The following is an 11,075-nucleotide window of genomic DNA, read 5'->3' as shown; positions in this document are numbered from 1 at the left end:
TCCCCATCCATGAAGTTAAAATGAGTTCTTACCCCAGCAGAGACGTACGGTATACCATCTATTGTAATATTTTACTTCCTAGGCTAATTTAATGGACTTCTGGTCTGGTTAATAAACCAAACGTATCAAAAATCATTTTACACTTCTACAAAATATTATAAGATACGATTCACAACCCCTTCTAGAACCCTAGCTTTACACTGAACTTCAAAACCGTCCTCGTGCCATGATTTTTGAAATATCGAAGCTGTCACTTTTACCAATTCCCTTTCGATTGTAATATCCATGGAATCACGTGCACTGCCTTTCCACGTTCATGGCACTAAATAATACTCCTTTCGTTATTTCATAACCGCACAGAGTAAAAATAACAGAAAATTTAGCCGTAAGTTTTCGATTAAAAATTTGTTCAGTCAATTTATAAACTTGCTTCTGTCATAGGTTTTTTGCGCTATTCTAACACAGTCTTCCACTCTTTCTAGTGTCCGAACTCTTAGTTAAAAAAATAAAACTTAAATGGCATCTTTCTCGAGTCTGTGAAGTAATGTTTGATTGATTAAAGCTGATCCCTTTTTGTCGAAAAGCGGAAACCCCCAATTCTATAACACTTAGGTCGAGAAGAAGGAAGAGAATCATCGTCCTAGTCCTTTTCTCTGTACCATTTTTCAACTCTTCCTCAACGAAGAGGAGATCGCTCTTTGATGGGTTTTCACCCCTCGAGCCACTCTTGCCAATTTCCATGGTTCCAAGGAACCCGGGTAGAAATGGCAAAAGATTTTTTTGGGAATTTAAAATGTGAGTTTCAAAAATAAAAGAAATGAAGTCCGAGACTATCACTTCTGCACAAAACACTCGTACTTTTTCGTCGTGGTTAGGAAATTGGGTGGTTGAGAACTGTCCAAGATTGTCATCGCAGTGGTTTTATAATTCCAAAATTTTAATTCAATTCCTTACTGAATGAATTCCTTTCCTTTCGAAAGTTCTATAGATGTAAAAATCTATGCAAAAATAATTGTACAGCATCATTCTTGTTTTGAAGATTCATGATAAAAACACTGAAAGAAATAGGCCTATGATAAAAAAACTGAAAGAAATAGGCCTATGATAAAAACATTGAAAGAAATTGCCTAGAAAAATTGAAAGTAATTGAGAAAAATATGTTAGAAACACATCCTTTATAAGTTTGGTAACCATTGAATTGGTTACATTTGTTTCTTCAACGAAAGTTATGTTAGATATGAATTTCTCTACTAGCGCCTGTAAATTTTGTACGAACTATGACTGTATAATATAACTATCTGTTTCAACCCTTTAACAGGACAAAGGTTTGACATCCTTACTTATGTTCAACGTCTTTTAAAGAAATATACCATCTCATCTTCCGAGAGGGATTATTTCTTTTCATGGATCGCGTTGGACGGTGAATCTTTTTCCATGGTACGTTATCAGTCGCGAAAGTAAAAGAGTGTCAGGACAGAGAACTATAATCAAGACCCACTACCGGATGAAATAGGGGCTCCTTCTCTTTTTTGATAGTAAAGGGAACGCTTGGCATATCCTCGAGGATCCATAGAGTGCCAGGGATGCCATCTAGGCTCATCATCGAACTCGATAAAATCAGAGCGAACTAAGAAAGAGCTTTTCGATCGTCAATGCTTCATACTATAAAAATCATAGCTACAATAAGTATGACTCTTAATGAAGGTGTGTTTCCGAGAAAATCACGAACTTGGCTATCTCTCCAATAAAACCCCGATATGTGGAATGTACATTTCTTTTGAAATATGTTCTAATTAAGTAGAGAACGATGTGGCTACTTTCATGACCCAGCCATAGGGTCATCTTGTTTTTTTCTACCAATTTAGAATGAGACTTTAATCATTGTTAAAGGAAACATTTTTTATAAAAAAAATATCATTTCGTTTATATCATTTTGTGAAAATGAAGTTGCCATTTTCGCCTGACGTTTGTCGTCCACCATCTAATATTTGACAGATTTGGAGACCTTATACCTTTATCATCCATCGAATCGCGTCTTTGCACGTACTTGTTTCTCTTTACGTTTCCATGTTTCAATTTTCTCTGGAATAAATCGAAACAGCCAACTTCAAGATGGAAGGTTAATACTAAAAAAAAATGTTTTTGAACGCCACCCGTTTTGGAAGACGTTATTTATAGTACTGCTATATCGTTACCGAGAGGTCACACACCTTCATTTTTTCCAAACGAATTTTAGCTCAATTTTATAAAGGGTATGTGAATTACTGTAATTTTTAAAAACGTTCACTCTATTGATTCTTCACTTCTTTTGAAAGAGCGGCCATTAAGAAATAAGAAATTTCATGTTTGATACTTTGGGACTATAGATGTTGATAGAAAAGAACTAATAAAAAGCAAAAGTGACTCCAATTAAGTACTGCTATTATTGTAGTAAGGATTACTCGTAATCATTTGAGCACTGTTAAAGGAAGCGTATCGAGGGGCTACTCTCTCAAGTTTTTTTGTTTCTGTCGCTCTATTAAAATTATAAAAGAAGGTAAAATATTCAAGTAATCATTACGGGTAAACAGTTAAAAATAGTGCATCGAGGGGCTATTATTCGTTACGATTAATCGTTAATCTAGTAATGGTTAAAACTACGTTAGACAAAATAAAAATGTAGAATTAGCTAAATTTGTTTCAAATCGAGTTTGAATTATTAATACCAAGCGATGTTCCTGGAATATCGAAATGAAACAGAGCATTATAGCTATACACCTGCTAAAGAGTCATCAAATTGACAAAAAATGCAAGGAGTATCGAAATATATATCTGATAGTATTGTCACGTTTGGTTAATTATTAACATGTCCAAATTATTGGGGTAAAAGTGACTGTGATGTACAATAGATGGCAACTAACTAGTTGTGGAGTACAGAAAAATGCTGTGGCTCAAGATCGATACCCTAAAGGATCTATTGATCCATGGATAAAATAAATACCTAGTTATGCGCCACCTCGTATATAACTTACCTATATACTTCTAACATAGTGCCATGATTATTAATTATTTTTTCTTGCATCACTTTGGTTTGTTCTAGGCCTACACCTGGAAGATCATCATCGCGCAATGCTAATGGTTTAGATGTGTTGTGTGCTAGATGGCACCTTGCTACGTTTCAATTTTGCCAATGTATCAATCAACTTATCAAGTAAATCGGACAGGGGATGTGGTACAAGCAAGAGTAGGTTAGGATTATAGTACATCAAAGCGTTGTTTAATCCTACGATTATGGAGAAGTAAGGGAATTGTAGAATTACGAAGTACATCGTTTAGAAAACTGTGAATTGTATCACCTTGAATTTCTAGAAAACTTATCTGACTCCCATTACTAGCAAGACGCTTTAAGGATTGAAAAAATCTCAGTTTTGCCTTCCTCTATAATATATATAGGTATAATACCGTTCGCCATCTTGAGGAGACGGAAGAATTTAAATTTAGAGTCAAAATGTGGCGATTTAATTAAAGTTAGATTTAGCGTATCAACTTTTCTATTTAGGAAAAATTATATAAAAATTAACGGAAAGGTTTTGGTAAGATTTAGTGATGACATGATATCAATTTAAATCGATTAAATAAATGTACTAGCCTACCAGAGACTACAACTATGACCCTTTTCTGATGTGTTTTTCCTCGATTTCCCTTTGTTCACTTGTCAGTTCTATCGGGAAATAGTGGTTCTCTCATCCTCATATTGTTAGTCACTGTATAGCGGTTACTTGCCCATGCTAGTTGCACAACAAAAGTTAATTTCATACATAAATGATTAAATTATTTCTATATTTACTTCCAAAACGACTCGCCAGGCGCCAGGCAACACTTACAAAAGTGTGCTAGAAGTTTTCTTTTTAATAAATCTTTAGTTAGAGCCACAAAAACGTGCTTGTGCAGTCAAGCTAGGTATAAAGTGTTCACAATTAGACGTTGTTAAAATTTAATGAACTCCAAACACATGATAATATAAATTACGGACTGAAAAGTAATTTCTGTTTTCCCAAAAGTTACGGTAATTTCCGCTCTGAATTCTTACTAGCCTCAAAACATTTCCTCACTTAGCGTTTTTGAAATCTTTGACCTGTTTACGCGATTTTGTCAGACATTTCGTGATTTTCTCCAAGTTGTTGGAAACGTCGAGCCCCTCGTTTACCATTCTCGATGCACTACGCCAAATAAAGATTTTAAGGCATCCTGAGACAGAATAGGCTTAACATTTAACTTTTTTGGCATTGGTTGTCTCCCGGGCGATATTAGATGTCAGGGTGTATCGAGCTTGTTGCGAAAAGTAGCTTTTTAATATTGATAAGGCCGGTTGGTGTCTGCTCCGAGATGATTCGACAAGCTACAGCGAGCAATCTGGATCAACTAGCGTTATGGGAACGTTGACGTATTAGCCCAGGGCTATAATTTCGTGGAAAGCTTTTATCACCCCAGCTACAGTGATCGTATCGTATTTGAGCTCAGTTTTGATATACTTCGAACCTGGCAGTTTTAGCCGCCGTTTGATGTTCGAAGACACCTTTCGCCTACGGGAACGATTCAATGCAGTTCAGTCTCGCATCGTGTAATACAATCATGGAGCGTATTGTAAAAGGGCAGGGTAACCATACACCCGCTCTCTTTCTGAGCTTAATTTTCAACGAGAAAGTTAGGAGTAGGCTAGATATTCTTTTAATACTTCAAAATTCTCAAGGAATCTGAAAAGCAATTCAGGATATTACTTTCTGAATAAACATAGAATATTTAAGATCAGATGGTACACAAAGATGAATGTTGGCTTACTGTTTTTCAGTTTCATCTGCCAACAAAGACAATGCAATTTCTTATATTTAATGTTTCAAAAGCTTAAAGGTTTTAATATTTTGCAATCTAAATCATAATAGGTCAATTTCAGGGCCCCCAAAGTGAAACGAAAAATAGGCCACCTGTGCAGTTCAGATTGCGATTGTATCCCTCTTGAATTTTAAAACCGTCTTTCGTTAACTACCCCAATAAGCCAAGGTAGAAATGCCACAGCTGCATATTCTAGCGCCATCTTCTTCTACCCTCTATGGTTTTTTGAAATTACGGAAAAACAAACCATTTGATACCGGTCCTCTTTCAGTTCATAGTCCATGATGGAATCCACCAATATCGGAAATCGTATGATGGACGGCTTATACTTTATTCACTCGAATTTAAAATTCAATTTTTTTCAAACTCTGGTTTTTTCCATCACATCGTTCGTCTCAAGTTGAAAACAAGGTAGTCAAGACAATTTCAAAATACGTTTATTTAAATAACAAAAGTGTAAGTTCTAATCTTCGTATAGTATTAAAAACATAACAAGTTTGGAAGCCAAAATAAACTTCTCCGAGTCGAGACGTAATTAAGAGGTTTTTCTTAAATAATTAAATAAATATAACTGACATTAATTATTTTAATTGTCATTAATTTGGAAAACGAAAACCTAAACACGCATTGAACACGGGATAATTTTCAGAGCGCTACAAGAGCGCTTCAGAGCAGAAAACGGAATACGCTATTCATTAATATTTGAATCAATCAATCGAAGAAGTTCCGAGATGTATATGACTTGCAGGGTTTAAATAATGCTGGGATGTCTTCGGACGCAACAGAGGAGCGTCGCATTTTTGAGGTGAGCGGGCAAAGGCGGGGGTGTGGATACTTTCGAGATAGACGTCGAAGTTTCTCGATCAAGTAGACAGGAAATAGGATTTGGGGGCCTGACAAATATTCGCTTGAAGAGCCAACACCCCCACTCATCTTTTTCCATGAAAAGATACAAAAACTGTCACGTGAAATCTCTCCGTGCCTTGTCGTATCAACTAACTAGTAATTTAAAAAGAGAACATAACGTTTCAATCAATTAGATTTGCTCATCATTTAATATTTATTTGTTTTAACACATCTTTATTTGCACGATATCCCGTGTTTGTTGGTTATGTTCAATTCATTTGGCACATTGAAAGGAAAAACCAGACTTCCTGTTCATAGACCATGGTTTTCCTACATACTTAATTTCAGTTAAATCGCTTCAAGATTTTCCTTTAATTTTTGGATATAGTTTTTCAAGAAGCAATCAACACCTACTACTAAAGAGCGAAGGCAAATCGAAATAACAGAAATTGATGTACTCGGGTTTAGGAACGTCTTACACGTTGGCCAGTATGATATTTATGACGAGAAGCCTAGCTTTATCCCTAGCCTCTTTGGCAGCCCTACTTTAAGAGGCTGTTTCCTCCTTATGACGAAAATACTTCCGGTTTTGAGGCATTCCGGTCGCTCAACAATTTTGGTTTCGTAGTGTAAACCAACAATGTAACTGGATTTGCAATTAGTTTCCAATCGCGAAAAGTGTATTTCTTCGGTTTATCATCCCTTTAAAAAGCGAATAAATCTATGGGACAGTAGGTGGACGGTGATCTAGGTTGGTGTGGCAACGCCAGCTCCGTTTATAGACTTTCAGATGGACGAGTGGATATGACAGCTTACTCCTACTCATCCCTCTAACTCGTCCCGACACACCCGGACACAGGAGGGGAAACACCAACAAGAAGACTATCACTAGAAGTGGACAAATGAACTAGGCAAACGTATGGTGAATCGTACGAAGGTGATAGCGTGTACAACCCGCTTCATCCTCTAAATGAAATGCCAAGAAACAAATTAGCTTTAGATGAATCGAGAAATGAAACTGCAATAGACCATTCCATTATTGACATGGGTGAAGAGAACCTAAAACAGAGAGTATAGGGTGCGTCAAAAAGCTTCGATATAGGCAATGCGAGTTGGCTATAGCCTATCTCTATTCAAAACTCATATGACCTCCTTTTAATCAAAGCAGTCAGTGAGTGGATTTCACCAATAATTTTAAATATTTGGATGCTTTAAATGATTGCCTTCTGTCTTGTAGATTTCGGAGGATGTCAAACGAAGTGAGACTGATTTCCATTGCCCACCGTTTATGGCCGAGATAAGAGTGAGGCGGACAGGGATCCTTTACTTTGGCATTAGCTTTGCAGCCCCGGAATTGTCGCTAATTGTTGCTTCTGTCGACTCTTTTTTATCCGTCCAATCTCGTTTCTTCTCCTTCTGTCAAACATGCACTTGAGTGGCTTCTCTCGCCGTCACTTCCTCTATTTCGTTATTCCCTCACACTTCCGCCTTTGTTTCGTTACGCTCCAGCCAATAACTTACCAATGCAGTTGAATCGCTGGACGATACCCTAATCTAAAGTGATTTCATCTCCTAGTGATATCTACCCGAGGGGTTAGCCACTTGATAATCAGGTGTACAAAACCGTAGAAATCGATTACTTGAAAAAATTCCTACAGGTAACATAAGTTTATTTTAAAATTAGAACCGCACAATCAGTGAACCGATGTGAACTGAACTGTAGCCCTTAAGTGTGAGGTAAAGGATCGGTTGCTGCTTCGTGGGAATGGGTCATTAGCTAGATGCGGGGAGACAGTGTTCTTTTGTTTCTTTCCTAAAAGTGGGTATAGAAAAAAAATCCGCTACTTTGGTGAGACTAATGAAAGAGGAGCGACCTTTTTGGCTGGCTGTGAATATTTCTTTCCATCCCGCCCCGAGAACGTCATTAATATTCTAACGACACGAATGATCTTCCTTTCTATCCAATAGTCTTTTTATCGCACCGGCCTATGTTCATGTTACATTTTACAGATGCAGCTAGCATATTTCGGCGAGTTGTTTTTATTTTAGCATACAGAGCTTAGCCTTCTCGTTCTTCATGGTTGACGGTCAACCACAAATAGCGCGGGTAAAATTATTTATACATTAACATTTGGATAATGTCTATTATGAAATTATGAATTATTAAAGGTCAGTTAAGAATAAGCCAACAAATAAACAAAATCTTGCAAAGTTCACAGTTGGTGCAATTATCAAAGCTACGTCAATATACTTTCCCCAGAATGAAGAGGCTATACCGAAGGTTCACAAACATTTTCGACTTCTATTGTTATTAACATCATCAACTGAAGTTGAAAGTGTTTTGGGCGTCGGGGGTGATGAACGAGGCCATTAGGTTGTCTGTCGGGCCGCTTGTCAGCCGGAACAAAAGGCCGCACTAGCTAACTACACCCGCCCGAGAATTTATCATCATTTTCGTAAGAATCCTTTATTTTCCTTCCAAGTACAAATCCTTCTTACTTTCAGTCTTGCTTCCAACCAAGGCTTCAGGCGCGATTAAGGCCCGTCCAAAATTTGGTGAATGGCGATTGACGTACTGGTTAAAACGGACCGGGCTCTGTTCAGGGAAATGAAAAAATTTTTGGCGCTATCCCAACTGCTTTTAAAGGGTTACAGACAGTTAACTATTTTTATTTTATATTTATCCAGGTACTAAACTAAATTATGTACTTTTTTGGTCAAATTCTAGGATTAATAATTATTTTAAAAATAGTTCTTTACCTCTCCGAGTGACGATGTCGTCAGGGAGAAGTATTGCACTAGACGTCTCTGTGTCTGTCTGTCACCGCGTTCACAGTCGGCAAATCGGAGTATTTTCATTTGAAAACATTTTAGTCCATGAAATGGTGTGAATTCGCTTCTTTAATGTCATTTATTCGGCCCAAAAGTGATAGTTGCTTTAATAGGAAGAATAACTTGGATGGGAAAAAATTGCATCGGGTTCATTAGTCACATTGGGGAAGCAAAGAGAGCAGTCGGAATAGGTACAAAGGTTTGGACAAGACTAATCTTTCGAGTCCTGGCAGAAGTCGCGGAATTAGTGGCTCCAAAGTGACGTAGTGGATACAAACGGCTCCCGCGCGTCCTCTCTAATGCAACTCCCCTCTTCCGACCTTTATTGCCACGCATTTATCTTCACTAAGCACATCTCACTACTATCTACTTCTCACTACAGTTCTGACATTTTTCCTTTGACTAAATAACCCCGAAAGTTGCGTAACACTGGTGAATGTTTTAGCAACTACGAAACTTCTGACAAACTGTAAACAACGCCCGACTCAAAGGGTTTTTCCTAGAAAGCTGAATTTTTGCTGGCAAATTGCTCTTAAATCACTAAAATTGGTGATTTTTGTCTCTCCCAGTGACGACGACGTCACGGGGAGGTATTACACTGGACGTGTCTGTTACCGTGTTTGCAGTTGGCAAATCTGAGCAAACGTTCCTAGTTTTTGTTTCCTCGTTCGCTTTTTCTTCGGATCTGGTTCCTTAGCTAACACGATAACAGAAGAAGGCTTCAGTATCCATCAATCCTACGCTTAGATGCATCTCTTTTCCTTAAATCGCCACATTCTAAAACATTCGCACGGATATCTATTTTGATTTACACCCAAGCACAAACGACCTTAGGCCTAATTCGGATCTAACCCCATCTTTCTAAAGGCGAGGCTTAAATTTTCGGCGAGGGCGATTTACAATTCGTTTTACTCGAAATCCCGTACGACCTCGCCAAGTTGTTTAGTCAAAGTTAGAGGAATCGATCAAAAAATTACTTGATTTTCCACTTCACCCTCCCTTTAAGAAATTACCGTAGCGTGTATTCTTACGATTCTTACTATTCTTAGCTTAAAACTGTTAATAAAATAAAACAATTCAGCTACTTTTCGCCCAGAAGGTGGAATCGAACCACTCCGATGCTAATCGGCTACGGGTTTGAAGCCCGCACCCCGGACCACCGAGGCTCATCTAGGCAATTACCTTGGCAAACCGAATGCTATATATACTAGGGTATTCCTTAAGACAAAAGAATAGGAACTCGCTCTACGAAAATCTGAAATATTAAAACTACCCAATGTCACATTGAAGTACAACTAAATTTAAAATCTCTAACCTTCTTTCTGCTAAAATATTGTCGTATAAAACCAGATGTGCTTGTACAAATCTTTTCTTTGGAACAATTTCAGTGAAAAAACCGATAAAGTGACTTCAACCCTAAAATATCAATAGTAAATTAAAAATGTTACGTCTTAGAATAGAGCGTTCCATAAATGCCATATGAAAATATTTACAGTTGACAAAGAGTCTACAATTATTTTGCTTAATTGGCCAAGCAATCATTCAACATTTTAGCGTAAACGATACTTTCGTTTCTGTTTTAAGGCAGTAGATATTGCGCTTGTTTTTCAACATTGTCCCAGAAATGATTTTTTTTTCTTTCTTGAAAACTGAAAAGATAAATTTTGGGGGAGTTACATTTTAGGTATATGGAAAGGATATGAAAAGTAAAGAGAAACGTACGTATTGTCGCCCTTTCGGCGTCGACCGTAATAGATGATTAATCGCCCAAAAAATCCTCTTTAAAAGCCCTGAACCAAGTCGACGTACTTCGTCCGAAGATAAAGGGTCCCGTTCCAGAGTACCGACGTTTTAAAAAAACGAACGACTGCGCTATCGTTTTAGCCTGTTTACCTCGTCATGTCGTAAAGGAAGCATTTAAAGGAAAAGGAAGTGGTGACCAAATTTCCGCGGATGTGAAGTCGTGACCAAATTTCCGCGGATGTAAATGAACAAAATGGTAGCGTTAAGTAGGGCTGTGCGAACAGTTGTTTATCAAACAGAACCGAATAGTAAATCTCCTATTCGAAATCCGAATCGAGTACTTGTTCAAAAGAATACTACTCGTTTTACCAAAAATTTAGTTCGATTACTCGGTTTTGTCAAAACGTTTCGTGTGCACCTTGATAATTTTCTCACATATCTAAGTAGATCCTTTGGCAATACAACTTTTTCTTATCATGTGCTTAGTTCCTTGGTGTTAGATTAAGTTACTAGTAAATGAGATCTTAACATACACAGTTATGGGCCAGGTTAAATCAAGCTTATTTTAATCAAGAGATACACAATTAACTTTGTTACAAACTGCGGCTAAGAGGCGTTCTTCCTAGCTGCACTGCGGGCTGGAGATCCGCTCTGAACTGCCAGTCCCTCATGTAGCTAGTAATTGTTATAGTGTTTGTTATAATGTTTGTGATTAGGCTGGCGCCGTCTAGGGAGGTTTTAGGGTACTAATGTAAGGCGCGTAATACAACATGTACAAATGTAAC

The 11,075-nt window shown here is 37.5% G+C and overlaps 2 long non-coding RNA genes and 1 other non-coding gene across 3 annotated transcripts; all 3 read right to left on the bottom strand.

Moving 5' to 3' along the window:
• Positions 1 to 3,652: 3,652 nt before the first annotated feature.
• LOC149651186 (uncharacterized) lies at positions 3,653 to 4,297 on the bottom strand. The gene is made up of 3 exons (XR_016371109.1): positions 4,013 to 4,297; positions 3,827 to 3,935; positions 3,653 to 3,767 (listed from the first exon to the last, which is right to left on the bottom strand). It is a non-coding gene; the product is annotated as an uncharacterized LOC149651186 (long non-coding RNA).
• Positions 4,298 to 8,076: 3,779 nt separating this feature from the next.
• Positions 8,077 to 10,768, bottom strand: LOC149651184 (uncharacterized). The gene is made up of 6 exons (XR_016371108.1): positions 10,270 to 10,768; positions 10,041 to 10,196; positions 9,863 to 9,963; positions 8,476 to 9,802; positions 8,215 to 8,311; positions 8,077 to 8,139 (listed from the first exon to the last, which is right to left on the bottom strand). It is a non-coding gene; the product is annotated as an uncharacterized LOC149651184 (long non-coding RNA).
• On the bottom strand, positions 9,637 to 9,723 carry TRNASTOP-UCA (transfer RNA opal suppressor (anticodon UCA)). The gene has a single exon. It is a non-coding gene; the product is annotated as a tRNA-Sec (tRNA).
• Positions 10,769 to 11,075: the final 307 nt, after the last annotated feature.

This window comes from Phalangium opilio, unplaced genomic scaffold (genome assembly GCF_054372755.1).
Source record: "Phalangium opilio isolate 3A_F unplaced genomic scaffold, DU_Popi_V2 ptg000082l_1, whole genome shotgun sequence".
Taxonomy (NCBI): domain Eukaryota; kingdom Metazoa; phylum Arthropoda; class Arachnida; order Opiliones; family Phalangiidae; genus Phalangium; species Phalangium opilio.
Note: the sequence above shows the minus strand (reverse complement) of the source record. Positions and strands in the feature narration are given on the sequence as shown.